Below are 7,755 nucleotides of genomic sequence, written 5' to 3'. Positions count from 1 at the left end.
TTTCCTTGTGTCTTTGGTGTTCTTCATTCTCCTTTACTCTAGGTGGTTGGGACCCATTGATGCATCTTAGATGGTCGCTTGCTAGCTTTTAAGACCCCAGGCGCCACTCACCAAAGTAGGATGCCGAACATTTTCTTAAAAAACTTTGTTATGCCAATTGACCTAGATGTCCCCTGAAAGCATGGTCCCCAGACCCCCAGTCCTGCTACTCTGTCCCTCAAAGTGTTTGATTGTGTTCAGGAAACTTCTTAGCTTTGGTTTAGTCCCATTGTTTTTCTCTAAATTTTATTTATTTTGTTGTCGTTGTTGAGAATATGCACAGCAAAACGTATATCGATTCAATACTTTCTACATATACACTTTAGTGACATTGATTACATTCTTCAAGTTGTGCAACAATTCTCACCCTCCTTTTCTGAGTTGTCCCTCTCCCATTGACATAAACTCACTGCCCCCTAAGGTTTCTTTCTAATCTTTCGAGTTGTTGTTGTCAATTTGATCCCATATAGATAGTTCTTAAAAGAGCATAATGCTCAAGGTTGAGCTTTTTTACTAGTTAAGTTTCTTTCTTTTTTGAGGGGAGCGACAACCTTTATTGTATTCTGAAATTGGGAACAAAAACACAAGTTTGAAGACACATCAGTGGTTCACATGCCATGTACCCCATCTTAGGCTAGCACCATGGTAGGGCAAGTAAAATGGCAACCTGCCTTAAAGGGAGCAATCACAAACTCCAGAAAGCAAACTCCTCTAGCTGTCCAGCTAGATATGAGACCTTATGTGACAGGGGAAAAATCTTGGAGGGGGCAATAACTGTCCCAAACATTTAAAAAATTGGAGCAGGATTTATGAAGAGAGGTGTGAACATCCTTGGTTAGACTGGACACCAGCCATACACCAGGAAGGCATCGTAATCTTGCATTCCTTCCCAACTCTAATCTAACAACCACACCAAAACCTGGGAGGCAAACTTTCTCACATCTCCTGAATCCAATCAGCCACCAAACTGACTTCATTAACAATCAGCAAGCTGTACTTCCTTTGCTTAAATGACAGGTGGGATTAATTAACAGCTACCTAAATGGTATCCCTGCCTCCAGCCTTGCCGTCAAAAATACTCTGCTTGAAATATCCAGAGTTACTTTCTTTTTGCTCAGCCTGAAATACCCTTCAGCCCAGGAGACAACTCTTCCTAAACTCAGCTCTTCTAAAACGAGGGTCTGAACAACGAACAGGAATGATAGGTTTCAACTACAATTTTCAAGTGTTCAGATATATTTTTTTTCTTTTTGCTTTCTGCTATTGATTTCTAGTCCGACTCCATTAAGGTCAGAGAAAAATTGTATTTCAATTCTTCTAAATTTATTGAGGTTTGTTTGATGGCCCAGGAGATGGTCTATTTTGCTGAATGTTACATGGGTACTTTAAAAATGTGTAGTCTGCTGTTGTTGGGTGGAGGGTTCTATTTATGTCATTTAGATCTAGTTAATTCATTGTGAAGGAGCCCTGGTAGCACAATGGTGGCTAAGAGCTTGTCTGCTAACAGAATGGTCACTGGTTTGAAACTAACAGCGGCTTCACAGGAGAAAAGACCTGGCGATCTGTTTCTGTAAAGAACAGATCGCCTATGGGGTAGGTTTTACTCTGTCCTATAGAGTTGCTGAAGCCCTGGTGGCGCAGTCGTTAAGTGATACAGCTGTTAACTAAAAGGTCAGCAGTTTGAATCCACCAGCTGCTCCTTGGAAACCCTATGGGACAGTTTTACTCTGCCCTATAGGGTCGCTATGGGTTGGAATTGACTCTATGGCAATGGGGTTTGTTTGTTTGGTTGGTTTATAGGGTTGCTATGAGGTGGAATCAACTTGATGGCACACAACAACAGTTTATTGTGTTATTCAGATCTTTTATACACTTGCTGATTTTCTGTCTAGTAATCCTATCACTTGCTAGAGAGGGGGTGTGGATTGGGCTTTTCTCCTTTCAGCTCCATCAGTTTTTGCTTCAAGTGCTTTTGAGGATATATTGTTTGGTGCATATACATTTAGGATCATTATGACTTCCTGGTGGATTGATCCTTTTATCATTATGTAATGTTCCTCTTTTTCTCTTGTAATTTTCTTTGCTCTGAAGTCTACTTTATTAGATATTTTGGCCTCAGGTATGCTTATAAAAGTGTTTTTGCTATATTTTACCCTGTACTCCTAGGAATTTATTGCTGTTCCCTACCCCCATGCCCCCACACACATTCCCTGCCAACTTAACTAATTTACCATGTGGAAAGATTTGGAAGTTCTTTTGGCATCTACAGAAATAAGATAGTCTCAATTCTCTCTCTGACAGGTGGATTCTTTAAGGGTGTTTTATTTTTCTTACACTCAACTGAAACAATGTACCAGCAGGGGGTAATGCTAGTAATACTAGTGGCTTTGCGAGAAGGGGTGGGGGGTAAGGGTGAAGGCAATTAGACTGTTAGAAACCAGGTTCCTTTTGGGCTCTAACGCTTAAGGTGCTCTATATTTAGATTTTAATCAATTGTGTGCATTAGGTACTCCATGCTGTCTCAGGGTGCACTTATGAGTAAAAATTGGTTCACTCCTGATCACTCTATGATGTACTGATTATGACCAGGTCCCAGATTCCCTCCTCTGGGGAGTCATTGACTTCACTGTGTGACCCACTGTCAGGACAGCCCTGATACAACCTCTGGGACTTCCCTTGTGTGGCACTTGGAAGTGAGATTTAACATGGAAAGAGCACTTGACTCAGAAATTCCACTTGCTTGGGCCCCAAAATTTGGAGATGACCTGTAGTTTTCTTTCTCATACTCTACCTCTAACTGATGAGGAAGTTCTCTTGGATCTACCTTCAAACCATATCCAGATTCTAGCCACTTTTCACCATCTCCATTGATACCATCCTGGGCCAAGTCACCAAATTCTATCTCCTGGATTTACATTGCCTTCTGACTTACCCCCCTACTTTCACCCTTGCTCCCTTAGTCTATTTTCAACACAGCAGCCAGAGTGATTTTTAAAGCATAGATCAAATCATGTCATATCTCTGCTCAAAACCCTTTAACAATGGTTTGAATCCCATCAACATATTAAAAAGCCATGAGTTCATAAGTATATTGAACAACAACGAAAAGAAAACTGGTTGGTGACCTTTGAAGAATGCCAGAAAACCAACTAATTTTTATAAAAATTAGTAAATAAAGGGAAAAATCAAATGTTTATTATCCTGCCTGTCCTGTACAAGTCGCACATCAAGGTAGCCAAACTGTTGATTAGAGAGGGTTTGTCTTTATAGGAGTATTACAGCTAATATATGAAGAAGACATGGTAGAATTTGAATACCACCTTTTAAAACACTCTAATTAAATAAAAGAGCTCTGGTGGAGCGATGATTAAGTGCTGCTAATTGAAAGCTCGGTGGTTCAAACCCACCAGCCACTCCAAGCGAGAAAGTTGTGGCAGTCTGCTCTCATAAAGATTACAGCCTTGGAAACCCTATGGGGCAGTTCTACTCTGTCTTATAGGGTCTGTATGAATCAGAATTGACTGGACAGAAATGGGTTTGGTTTTTTTGATAATTAAATAAAGGATTTAGGTAATGGTCATCAATACCTGCTAAACATTGTAAAAAGGGAGGCAACCAGACATCGTTTGCCTTGTTATGGAAGAACATAGCACTACCTATGAAGTGGTTGTGCCAAAAACATCAAACCTGAATCTAACCAAGCCTCAGGAGCAAACTAGCTCCCAAATCGTCATGGAGATATGATCAACCAAATCCAGAATACAGGAAAAGCTACAGGACAAATGACTCATTTATTTAACAAGGAGAGAGAGAGAGAAAGTGAATATGTTTGGTGTTGTACACTTGTGTACTATGAGATATAGTATTTATATACCCAGATATATTGTCAAAATGTACTCATGTGGTAAAAATGTCTATAACCTCTTTTTTATTAACAACTTTTTTGTCATTGCAGGTTGAGAAATAATATTTAACTGATTTTTATCATTTGCTAAATTAATATATTACTTCTTTAAAGACATTGTAGAAATTTAGAACTAAGGTCACATATTTACCAGAGCAAGAACTGAGGGTTGAATTTATTCAGCTGGAAGTCCAGGAAAGAATAAATATGATTAATCTGAAATACATCTTTTCTTCTTTTTTCTAAAAAATATAACATTTTCTAATTTTAATATAATGTAATTTATACATTTGATTATTTCAATTAAATTTTAATTGTCACAAACTGTAACCTACTAATAAAATTTCAAATTTCAATAACTCTTTCCAAATATTTGCCACTATAAACCAAGAATAGAATTCTAGATACATTCTATGTACTTGTTAACAGTGTTTTCTGTGATCACTCTCAAAAGTGAATTTTTGAATCAAAACATGAATGCTTTCAATTTTGAGAGATCTTGGTATGTGGGATTTAAAAATTACATATTTATACCTATTTGCCTGCCAATCAAGAGTATGTGAATGGGCTTATTTCCCAACAAGTCCACTGATAATTTTAATAGTTCACATATGCTGATACAACAATTGTCCCTTTTAAAAATTATCTTATGGAGAAACATTACCTCTAATGAATATATATATAGTCATATATGAGAGGAGAGTGGTGGGGTAAGGAAGATGATAATATTGTCAGGAGAATGGCTGAAATGTCAGAAAGTGGTTGAAGGCTGGATGGATGCAAGAGATCTGAGGGCCTCATAAACTGGAGCAAATGGTCAAGGATGAGAATTTAAGATAAGGATGAGCCCTGGCAATACAATGAAATGTGAAAAATATCTGAGGTACTGAATCCATGCTGACCATACATGTCCCTTTGGAAAACTTCATGGAAAGCATATGATAGGTACTTTTCTGTTCCTGTTACATCATCTTCTAACTGAATATTAAAGAAGAATTTTCCCATGGAATCCAGGAGAGAAGACACAGGGCAGAGATAACAATGAGGATAATAATGGGTATGCTAAACTAAGCATTAGAAAAAATAAATTTTGAGTTTTGCTTCCATCAATGAGAAACTAGCTAAGCTGGAGCAAACTTCAGATTGGCAACAACTAGAAAAGATGTGAAAAATAATTTAAAATAAACAATTATCTAAAGACCTCTAAGAGCTAATAATGCAGTGAAATGTTATGGGGCAAAGATCAGGGTAAAAAGGAAACTCAGAAGGTAATCACAATATTTGAGGCTGCATTTCTTCTAGTGGCAGTTGATTCCTTAGGAGGCAGGTAAGATGCTGAAATGCTATGAATGTGTGTCAAATTTTACACAGAGTCACAGAGGTAAGGGCATAAAAGTTAAAGTTAGGATCTGCTGAGAAAAGGGGATCCTGCCAAACCACTTAGGCTTAGCTAGAAGCCTCCAAGAGCTATGCTAAATGAATAAGGGTAAACTGGAAATAGACCAGCCCTCTAAGGGACTGAAATCCAGATGCATCATCCCAAGAACACATGGGATTAAGTGGATTTCGGGTTGCTAGTTGCTATCTAGTGATTTTCCAGGAAAAACAAAATCCTTTCTGGAGAAAGATATCTTCATTCTAGACCTCAAATAAATAAATCTGTAATTTATTTTATATAATTCCCTGCACAAAATAAAAAATAACTAGGTGAAATAGATAACATGATTGAAAACCAACCAAGCAAAACAAAACAACAAAAAGAAAACAAACCAACAAAAGATAACCACATGAAATGCAGATAATGGCGTTATTAGATATAGACTTTAAAATAACCATGTTTGTAATTGTCAAGAAAATAAAAGATTGAAAATTTCAGCCAACAAATGGAAAATATAAAAAATCAGCAGAACTTCTAGAACTCAAAAATGCAATATCTGAAATTAAGAACAATTATGAGATAAACAGCACATTAGACACACCTGAGAGGCCCTGGCGGCACAGTGGGTAAGAGCTTGGCTGCTAATCAAAAGGTCAGCGGTTCAAATCCACCAGCTGCTCCTTGGAAACCCTATGGGGCAGTTCTGCTCTGTCCTATAGGGTCACTATGAGTCAGAATCAAATTGACAGCAATGGATTTGTTTTTTTTTCTTCAGGTGATGGTATTTCTTGTTGTTGTTGCTGGGTGCCGTCGAGTTGGTTCCGACTCATAGTGACCCTATGTACAACAGAATGAAACACTGCCCCATCCTGCGCCATCCTCACAATTGTTGCTATGTTTGAGCCCACTGTTGCAGCCACTGTGTCAATTCATCTTGTTGAGGGTCTTCCTCTTTTTCTCTGACCCTCTACTTTGCCAAACATGATGTCCTTTTCCAAGGACTGGTCCCTCCTGATGGCAAGCGAGACAAAGTCTTGCTGTCCTCACTTCTAAGCTTTCTGGCTGTACTTCTTCCAAGACAGATGTGCTTTTTCTTCTGGCAGTCCATGGTATATGCAATTCTTCGCCAACACCATAATTCAAAGGCATCAATTCTTCTTTGGTCTTCCTTATTCATTGTCCAGCTTTTGCATTCATATGAGGCGACTGAAAATACCATAGCTTGAGTCAGGCACACCTTAGTCCTCAAAGTGACATCTTTGCTTTTTAACACTTTAAAGAGGTCTTTTATGTATTTTTAAAATAATATATACACATACACATAGCTATATATTATTTTTAAATTTGCAGTCACATAAATAATTTTCTGCAAATAGGCTTTTTCACTTTATAACCTCTCCAGGTTTCATTTGTTTAGCTAATGTGGCTTACTCTCTGTCCAGATGTTTACTGAAGAAGCTTTTTAGGTAATTATTTGCTGATTCTTTTGTTCCTCTCTCTCTGCTGGTTAGCTAAAGTCTTTCGTGTTCATGCAAATTAGCGCAATGTCTGCAATATTCTTTGCAAGTCTGCTCTCCCAAACTTTCACACATTTATTTTTTTTTCTCTTGGCATTACAAAAATTATTTTTAATTTTCATTGATTTTATGATTTAAAAATAAGACAGTTCATTCTGTGTGAGCATGGTGAGGGCAAAAGAACAGAGGGAACACAGACACCTTCTTGAACACCTCATTGAAAGAAAAGCAGAGCATTTTTTTCCTGAAAGGGAAGAACCCATAGGAATGTAAGAGGTTAATAGGAGAAACAATATGTGTGGGAAGGAGAAGGATATATGGGAACTCTCTATACTTTCTGCACAATTTTTCTGTAAACCTATAACTGCTCCAAAAAAATAAAGTCTAATAAAAAAATACAAGTAATTCAATTGGGACATAGAAGCAAGAAGCAAGGACCTATATATATATGTATGTATATATATGTATATATATATATATATATATGTATGTGTATATATATATGTATGCATATATATATATATATATAGTTGGTATTTAATTTCATGTGTCTGCAACAGACTTAGATTTTGGAATACTTGATTTCTCACACATTGGGGTTTTAAATTCTTTTCTCCTTAATCAACGGGAGAAATAAATGAAAGAAGGGAAAGGTGGATTGGCAACCTCATCTCTTTCCATCTCACAGACATTGCCATGGATTTCCCATCCTCCTAAGAGAAGACTCTCCTCCATCTCTTCCTTTCATCCTGCCAAGGACCACACAGACTGCTTGGGCATCTGGTTATGGCTATTAGAATTGGCAAAGAGAACAGATCTGAGAGTATGTTTATTTGTGTTTTCAATATAGAAAATTGTATTGTGCAATCCCAGCATCTAATTTACACCCGGATAACTCCTTTCTGACAGCAATGTAA

The sequence above is a fragment of the Trichechus manatus genome, unplaced genomic scaffold (genome assembly GCF_000243295.1).
Source record: "Trichechus manatus latirostris isolate Lorelei unplaced genomic scaffold, TriManLat1.0 scaffold00341, whole genome shotgun sequence".
In the NCBI taxonomy this organism is placed as follows: domain Eukaryota; kingdom Metazoa; phylum Chordata; class Mammalia; order Sirenia; family Trichechidae; genus Trichechus; species Trichechus manatus.
The sequence above is the reverse complement of the archived record's forward strand: the minus strand, read 5'-3'. Positions refer to the sequence as shown.